Source organism: Mauremys reevesii, linkage group 7 (assembly GCF_016161935.1).
Source record: "Mauremys reevesii isolate NIE-2019 linkage group 7, ASM1616193v1, whole genome shotgun sequence".
Taxonomy (NCBI): Eukaryota; Metazoa; Chordata; order Testudines; family Geoemydidae; genus Mauremys; species Mauremys reevesii.
In genome coordinates this window covers 58,920,903-58,929,971 of record NC_052629.1, presented here as the reverse complement: position 1 = coordinate 58,929,971, position 9,069 = coordinate 58,920,903, and the positions used below count along the sequence as shown (strand labels likewise).

Below are 9,069 nucleotides of genomic sequence, written 5' to 3'. Positions count from 1 at the left end.
TGAGTCCATTTTTGTGAAACTAGGTTGGGATTCTTTTAGTGTTGCATAAAGCCTGGTTTGCAATAGTCAGTCAGTTTAATAACAAACCACCTCAAAACTCTCTAATCTTTCTGATGTTCCTTTACCTGTTGAATGTACGTCCTATTTAGCTGATTCAGGACTTGATTCTGAAGTCCCTATTGAGGCATTCGTTGGCTTCATTGAAAGTTGTGTTTGAGTGATTTGGTGCAGTCTAGGCACCTTTTAACTGAGCAGTGTGATGCTATCAGGTTTTCTACAAGTATATAGTTGTGAAAATGGGTGTTCTCTCTTTACGAAAAAGATTAGTGCCTTTGCAAGCTCACTGGAACATTTATTACTGTTGTTTCTACTAGCATGGAGAATTTTTGCACATATGGTAGAAAAACTGCTCTTGTAATTGCTTCATCTCTTTCACCTCAACTTAGGTATGTGCCTGTGTCAAACAGTATATGTCAGTTTCAAAGAGTACTTTAAGAAATTAAAAGCATGACATGGAAAGGAATACAAGAACTCCTGATAAGACCGGGATCATGAAGAGCCTCTAACAGATGTGTGAGTGCCTTCCATCTAGAGATATTGTTGGGCCTTTCTGAGTATCAGTGGTCTTTGCACACAAGTATTGATGGGAGCAAGTGGGATACATCCTATATCAGTTGATAGCACAATGGACTCCTGTTGCAAGGATTTTTATCTCTCTAGGCTGATCTGATCAGAAGACCTTGGGGAGCCTTACAGTTTACCTCCCGCTGAGTCTCCCTTTTAAGCCCATCTATCAGAGCTGACCCCAAATGAATAACACACGCACAAATTTAAAACAACCAACAACACTTTATTTGCTAAGGAGAGAGGAAGGAAGGGAAAGGGGAATGGATTAATGATTCTGGAGATTCAGAGTAACACACAGGCACATACATGCACTTATAATACAAGATGTTCTTCTACCTTTACAGATGCCACCGGTGAAGAGGCTGCAGAATCCAGATAACAGAAGCCAGCGATGAACACCGACCGTGGATGACAGATGAAATAGACAGGTATGTATCCCTAACTTAACTCCCACCCTAACCCGCTTTGCGTCGTCTATGGGTGCACGATTGATCTAACTAATCGGACCAGGTCCATGTATGCAAGTTTGCTTTCCCAAAACAACAAACAAACAACCCCAACTTAATTAGTAAGTAACTATTGCAGGCCAATAGCCAGTGCCAAGAACATACCGCACTACGAGAGAGAGAGCTAGACACCTGAACCTCTGACAGCTCAAAAGCTCGAGAGCCAGTGCCCCTGGCCCCTACCCTCATTGGTCTTTATAGGGAGCTGTTGTTGGGCAAGGTCAGATTCCTGCTCTTCCCATTGTCCCGCCTTTTCTAGGTACTGAGGAACAAGAATCTGGCCCAAAATGGAGGTTGCCTTGTCCTTTTACCAAAACAAAATGGACTTTTGATTTACAGAACTTATTTTAACTTTTATACATAATAATTTGGCAAACATGTAAACTGAAATTAACACTGTAAAGGTACGGGACTCACCCCTGTGGCACCTCCTGCTGGTCGTCTCAGGGAATTAGCTCTTCCAGCCTCCAGAGTGCCTCCCAGGACCCCGATGTTCCTTGTCTTTGTTCCACCCAGGGGAACCCCCAAACCTCTATCCCCACCTTGCCTCAGTTGTGGGCTACTGCCAGTCACCATCTGGCCCCCGCTCACTGGGGCAAACTGCCGTGTAAAAGCCACTCATCACAGGCAAGGGGAGTTTGGACCTGCTGCCTCTGCTTACCCGTGGGCTGCCCCCTGCAACGCCAGTACCTAATTGGCCTTCCACTAGGCCACAGCCTGGGGGGGGGAATGGTGGAGGTTTCCAGGCCAGAGCTCTCCAGCTCTGCTCCACTACAGGTACCTTCTCTCAGCTCCTTGCAGCCAGGTCCCTCCCTCTCAAAGCTAGAGAGAGTCTCTCCATGCTTCTGGCCCACTGCTCTCTTATAAGGGCCAGCTAGGCCCTGATTGCACGGGCTACAGCTGTGGCTGCTTTCCCCATCAGCCCAGCTTTTCTCTGCCACAGCCATCTCCTGGGCTGCTTTAAGCCCTTCCATGCAGGATTGGGGTGACCACCCCACTACAACTCCACAGCCTAGCTGTAGATTGCTCATTATTTCTTCCTCCCTATATTGATGACTGTGACAGTCCTGGCTCAGGAGTTGGTTGGTAGGGTAGCATCATGTAGTAGTCAGGGCTTAGGCCTGTGACACACAGAGAGCTTGTTGGTAGGGAGCCCGGACCCTCACACTCCACTGGGCTCTGACCCAGGGCCCTTTGAAGGCTGTCAGTGCTGTGACAGCTGGGGCTGCTTAAGCCTGCTGTCCCTGGGCCACTTCCTATCCCCGCTGCAATTGTCCCAAGGTTGCTCTCGAGGTTAAGGTGGCATGAGGATTGTCTACTCACCACCAGGCACATTCTGGTGGCTGCGTGTAGTGAGGTCTCTCTCTCTCTCTCTTTCTCAGGCAACCACTGCCACCTCCTGCAGTATGGCCCTCCATCTCAGGGCTTCCCTCACTGGGGTAGTCCATATGAGAGGGAGAGGGGAATGCTTTCCTCTCAGGCTCTCTGTGTCAGGTCCACACTCCTTGAGGGGAGGGACCTTTGGGCAGTTGTTTATGTAACAATTCTACTTTCCTTCAGCTCTTCTCTCCTGGGGCATCAGGTCACAGGTCTGCTCTCTTCCTGGGCTGCCACCAAATGAGCAGCTGTTCCTCTAGTTGGTGCATTTACTGCAGGCATGGTGGGGCGGGGTGGGACTGGATGGGCCCAGAGCAGTTCTTTAATCCCTTGTTGCCCAGTGTGGGGTTTGTATACCCTATCCCAATGACATTTTGGAAAATGTTTTGTGTCAATACTGAACTTTATATTCTGACAATAATATAATGATGTAGTAGGTGCATTTTAACCCATTTTTAAGTTTATTCAAAAATAGGTCTAATTTATTGTTAGCACAGCTGTGTACCACCTTGTGCTACGTAAGCAGGGTTGCCTTCAAACAGCATTTCAGATGGGAAACCCCAAAGAAGCGCCTCAGGAAGTGAAGCTATTGCATGAAGGAGAAGCATATTTCAGGGCTGGGCAAGCAGGGCCAGGGGAAAGTCCTTTGAGCTTCCCCAAAATTCTGTCCAAACAAACCATTTGAAAGATACAATATGAGGGAGGAGATATATAATAATAATAGTTCAAATCCCACCTCACCCCATCCCCACCTAAGAAATACATCACTTTTTCCCCATTGTCCCCAGAAGAAAGTAATCTCTTCCTCCACCCCCAGACCTCCAGAAATCCATCTGCTTCTGTCAACTCTCCCCACAAAAATCCATGTTCTCTCTTCACCCCACCATAATCCATCTGGTTTCTCCTGCCTCCTCCCTTTTCCATCTATCCCCCCTCCAAACCATCTGTGTCCTTCCACAATTTGATCTCCAAATCTCCATGAAAATTTCTCCAGCACACATGTGGCTGTGGAGGAGGGAGGCTTCTGCTCTGTGTGTTGGCTGTGGGCCGCAGGACTCCAGGGGGGTTGTGGAGCAGAGGAGATGGCTTCATCAGCTCTGGTACTCTGCAGAGCAGGAATGAGCAATAACCACTAGCAGATTCTTTTACCTGTGTGAGCTGCCTGAGTGAGTTAGGCCTGCTTCACAGGCTGTGATTGGTAGGCAGCAGAGAGAGAGGCTCAGATGTTAACTTTGTATGCAGGCAAAATAATGCTGCACAGGCCCAGTGGCCTAAGAAAAGGTCTGGTGGTCCAGACACAGGGGCGGCTCTAGACATTTCGCCGCCCCAAGCACCACGGCACCGAAGCCACGGGACCAGCGGACCCTCCGCAGGCATGCCTGCGGGAGGTCCACCGGAGCCGCGGGACCAGCAGACCCTCCACAGGCATGCCGCCAAAGGCTGCCTGCCTGCCGCCCTCCCGGCGACCGGCAGAGCGCCCCCCGCGGCATCCCGCCCCAAGCACGCGCTTGGCGTGCTGGGGCCTGGAGCAGCCCCTGTCCAGACATTTCACCTTTCAGTATGGCCCGTTATAGTCTCCCCTTTAACCAGTTCTTTACCCATCCTTCAATTGTCATATTATTAATCCCCATCTTCTCCAATCTAACTAATAATGTCCCATGTGGAACTGTATCAAATGCCTTACTGTCATCCAGGTAGATTAGAGCTACTGCATTCTCTTTGTCTAAAAATTTGGTTATCTTTTCAAAGAAAGAGATCAGGTTGGTCTGACATGATCTACCTTTTGAAAACCATGTTATATTTTATTCCAATTACTGTTTACCTTTGAGTCCTTACCTACTTTCTCTTTCAAGCTTTGTTCCAACACCTTGCATACAACTGAGGTCAAACTGATGGGCCTGTAGTTTCCTGAATCACATTTTTCCCCTTTTTTAGAAATAGGTACTATATTAGCAATTCTCCAGTCATAGGGTACAACCGCTTCCTCCCAAATTTACAGATTCACTAAAAATCCTTGCTATTGGACTTGCAATTTCATGTGCCAAAAGCCACTTCCTTTAATAATCTTGAGGGAGATAATCCAGGCCCCCCAATTTGGTCCCATTAAACTGTGTTTGCATTAGCCATCCTGCCATTACCTCTAAGCTCCTCATTACCCTTATTAAAAACTGAGGTAAAATATTCATTTAGGTATTGGGCCATGCCTAGACTATCTTTAATCTCTACTTTCTCCTCAGTGCTTAGTGGTCCCACTTCTTTCCTCCTTTTCTTTTTTGTTTATATGGCTAAAGAACCATTTACTATGGGTTTTAATTTCCTTTGCAAGGTCCAACTATGCTTGGTTTTTGGCAGTTCTGACTTCTCCCCTATACTTTCTAACTTCTAAGTAGTAGTTTTCCTTACTGATCCATTCCATCTTCCATTCCTTGTAGGCTTTCTGCTTTCTCTTAATAATATGCTTGAGATGCTTATTCATCCAGTTTGGTCAGTAACCCCTCCCTACTAATTTTTTCCCTTTGCTTGGGATGCAATCTTGAGATAGTTTCTGCAACTTTGACTTCAAGTAATTCCAAGCCATCTCCACATTCAGATCCTTGAGTTCATCAGTCCAGTCTAATTCATAACTACTTCCCTTGATTTTTTTTTTTTAAGTTTGGTCTTTTGAAATCAAGGACCTTAGTTTTAGACCTATTTACTCTAAACTGAATTAGTTTATGATCACTTGAACCGATGTTGGCCTCTACAACCAGTTCTTCTATGAGATCCTCACTACTGACCAATACTAAATCTAAAATGGCATCATCTCTTGTTGGTTCAGTTACAGTTTGGTGGACAAAAATCGGTCAGCTATCCCATCCAGGAATATCTGGGCCCTACCATTATTAGTAGTACTTGTCCTCCAATCTGTATCTGGGAAATTAAAGTCTCCCATAATCACACAATTCCCAGTACTATTTATTTCATTAAAAATATTAAAGAGGTCTCTATCCATATCCACACCAAAAAAAAAACTAATTTTTTTCTCAAAGTTTTACTGAAAATTTTTGGTTGGGTTTGATTTTTTTAACCTTTCCTCCTTCAACCTTTACTTCCTTCCCACCGTTTTTTCCATTTTGCAATTAAAAAAGGAAAACATCCTAAACTGAAAAATAAAAAAGCAAAAACTGTTCAGTTTTTGTTAGAAATACTTAACATTTAAATATATATATATATATATATATTTGTTAAACTTTCAGGCCATTTAATGAGGAAAAGAAAGTTGAAAAATGTTGACCAGCTGTTGTCCTAAGCACTTTGGGTTCATTGAAGATCCAATAGCATTTTTTAAAACAGTAAACGTGTTAATCTGGATATCATGGCCAGACTTTCATTCTTTCAACCCTTTCAGAAATTTTCACCATTCTTTCATCTGGAGAAAGTATCCCTCCACTTCCCATCCTAGCACTGTTGTGCAGTTTTGCTTTACATTGTTAAACAAGTTACTTGTTTCACTCTTACAAAGTGGCAGAATTTTAGTGGTGGAAGAAGAAATAACTTCAATACTAAGGTCAACATTTTGGTGCCTCTTGCTTTGTTCTTCACTGCCAAAGTTGTCTAGTCAGTATAATTGGCAAGAGAACTAGAGTCATAGCTTCATCAGCGTCTTCAAGTATAACAGACAACATAAATGAGTGTTCTGTATATAGCATCTGGAGGGGGACTCTGAATTAATGTGTTGTTGTTATGTAATTTTAAAGTCTCTCTAATATCTTTCCTTTGTACACAAGTGTAGCTACTTTAGAAAATCCCAACTGAGCTCAATCATGTTAGATGGAGTCTAATGAAAGCTTTATTTCTTGCTGTTAAATCATATTTTATTTAAAAAGCAAACCCACTGCAAAACAGTATTAAAATGGCATATGATGCAACTGCTTGGAATTCACCGTGCTCACTCTCTCAGTAATATGCAAAATGGTACCTTCTTCCAACCGTTCTGCTATATATAGTGAGGATATATTGCAGCTTATTACTATTATAGCGTATCCTTAAAAGCAAGGTTCTTTTTCAGACAATCTCGAGCAAGCATTTATCAGTTTTATTCCTTTAATGACTCAAACTTCTTTTTTCCATGATACGCTATTTGGTACATAGGATTTTATGGATTTAACAGTTTTATTAATTTAAGAGGTTTCCACTGAACAGTAAAATGGCTCAGTATGACAAAGAAAGTATCATAAATGAATTGATTTGTCACCTATCAGAATGTGATCCAGCAGTGATTTCATTATTGTGGATATTTCCCTTCAATTATCTGCAAACTTAAAATGCTAAATAACATCCCCATATCAACTGAGCAAAAAAAAAATCCCCTGAAACAAATGTGACCGGATTTCACAAATTTCCTTCAGATTATTGATGTCTCACATTAATTTGAATTCCTTAAGGCACAATCTTCCTGGAGATAAACAAGATATTTTATTCAAATGTTTTGTGAGAGTTAGGTCTTCAAGGCAAAAGGCAGATAAGCTGTAGAATATTTCAGTACAAAAGCTGGAACACACAATAATGCTGTTATAGAGAACTGCATGCATCCAACATTCTATAATTTTGCTGTAGGATAGAACTTATACTGCTCATGTTACCAATTAGATCATAAAGATCTGATATAAATACAAGGTGTTCTTATTCAGGAAGTCATAGCAGTAGAATTTAAGAAGTTGTTTTTGACCTACAGGGCTGGAATTTTCAAAGCCGCAGCCCCACTGAAATGCAACAGGATCGAGATGCCGAACTTCCTTAGGCTCTTTCAACAATCCCAGCATAAAGGTCTAAATTCTGTAGGGCTCTGGCTATCTAAGGGACTTGTGCAGTGGCTGAGAACCACCATGCCAATTGCTATCATTGGAGACACTTGAGTTCATGCCTCCTGCTAGGCTGACACAACTTGCAAAGTCATATTTAACGTCATGTTAGTTAACATGATTCCTCAAGGTCATGTTCTACCACTACCTAATTTTCTAATGACAACAAATCCCAGGAATGGTCCTCGACACTTATTTTTATTAATTATTTGTATTGCAGTAGTGCCTAGAGGCCAGGGCCCCATAACGATAGGCACTGTACGAACATATAACTAAGAGATGGACACTATCCCAAAGAGCTACGTATGAGTCAGCAGGTGGAAGCACAAGGAGCCGCTGAAATGAAACTGGGCAGAGATTTATAGATTGAAGACCAGAAAGTTATCATCTACTCTTGACTCTTGCTATACTACCTCACTCTCAATAATTTCTGCATGGAGCCTATAACTTCTCTTTCAGCTCTAGCTTATCTTTTAGAAAAGTATCTAGTCTTTATTCGGACTTCGTGATGGAGAATCCACCAGATACCTTGGTAAGTTGTTCCATAGTTAATTACCCTCACTATTAAAATTTAAATCTTATTTCTAGACAAAATGATTCTAGTGTCAGTTTCCAGCCATTTCATCTTTTTATACCATTTGCTGCTAGATTAAAGAGCTGTCCGCTATCAGAAATCTATTCCCTATGTAGGTACTTGAAGACTATGACCAAGTCATAACTTTCTCTTGGATAAACTAAATAGACTGAGTTTCTTAAATTTCTCCCTGTAATGCATGTTTTCCAGACAGCAAATCATTCTTGTAGCTCACTTCTTATCCTTTTTAGTTTTTCCACATCATTTTTGAAATGTGGATGCCACAACTACTCACAGTATTCCAGCAATGGTCTGAAATGGTGTGTACAGAAATAATACCACATCACTACTCCTATTTAACATTCCCCTGCTTATGCATCCCAGGAGTGTGTTACCCTATTATCTACAGCATCGCACAGGGAGCTTATTAGTTGGTTGTTTACCACCTACCCCTGGTGTATCTTTTTGCTGTCAAACATAACGTGAAGAAATGCCATGGTCACAGTGGGTTCCAAATAACTGTGTTGACTAATTATTTACAACATGCAAGAACTAGCTACCTAGATATACTGCTAGTCTAGCTGGGTTCTGGTGGGTTCTGAAACAGACACCAATCTCTGTATCATCTGCAAATTTTACCAGGAATGTTTGTATTTTTTCTTTCAGATCACTAATGAAGATATTGAATAATATTTAGCTAGTAACAGCTACCCACAGGACCTCACTAGGAACTGAATGACGATTCCTCATTTACTTTTTGTGATCTATCAGTTAACCAGTTTTTAATCCATCTGTGTCTGCTAGACTTGGACTTGCTTCCCTCTTGAGTTCAACAGAACCCAGATTCCTTGACCTTCAGGACACACTACAAGGCTCATCTCTTTCTAGAAAGATGAGATAAGGGTATGTGGGGAGCCGTACACAGGCATTAATTATTGGATTTGTCAAGGTACTTTAACTGGATTGCACTATAATTATTATTGCAGTTTGGGAGGCAGCAGTAACTTGTCTTTAAAGTTTTATTTGGTTGCATAATTATAATGTTCAGTCTGAGCACCTAGGATTAGGATATTCACTTTAAAAATCAAAGTAAATACCTACATAAATATAATCTTTGTGTGTTACTAGCATCTAGGCACACATA

At 42.2% G+C, this 9,069-nt stretch overlaps 1 long non-coding RNA gene across 1 annotated transcript; it reads left to right on the top strand.

The window, feature by feature from the left end:
- Positions 1–495: 495 nt before the first annotated feature.
- Positions 496–8,791, top strand: LOC120369272. The gene is made up of 3 exons (XR_005583025.1): positions 496–573; positions 972–1,055; positions 8,592–8,791. It is a non-coding gene; the product is annotated as an uncharacterized LOC120369272 (long non-coding RNA).
- Positions 8,792–9,069: the final 278 nt, after the last annotated feature.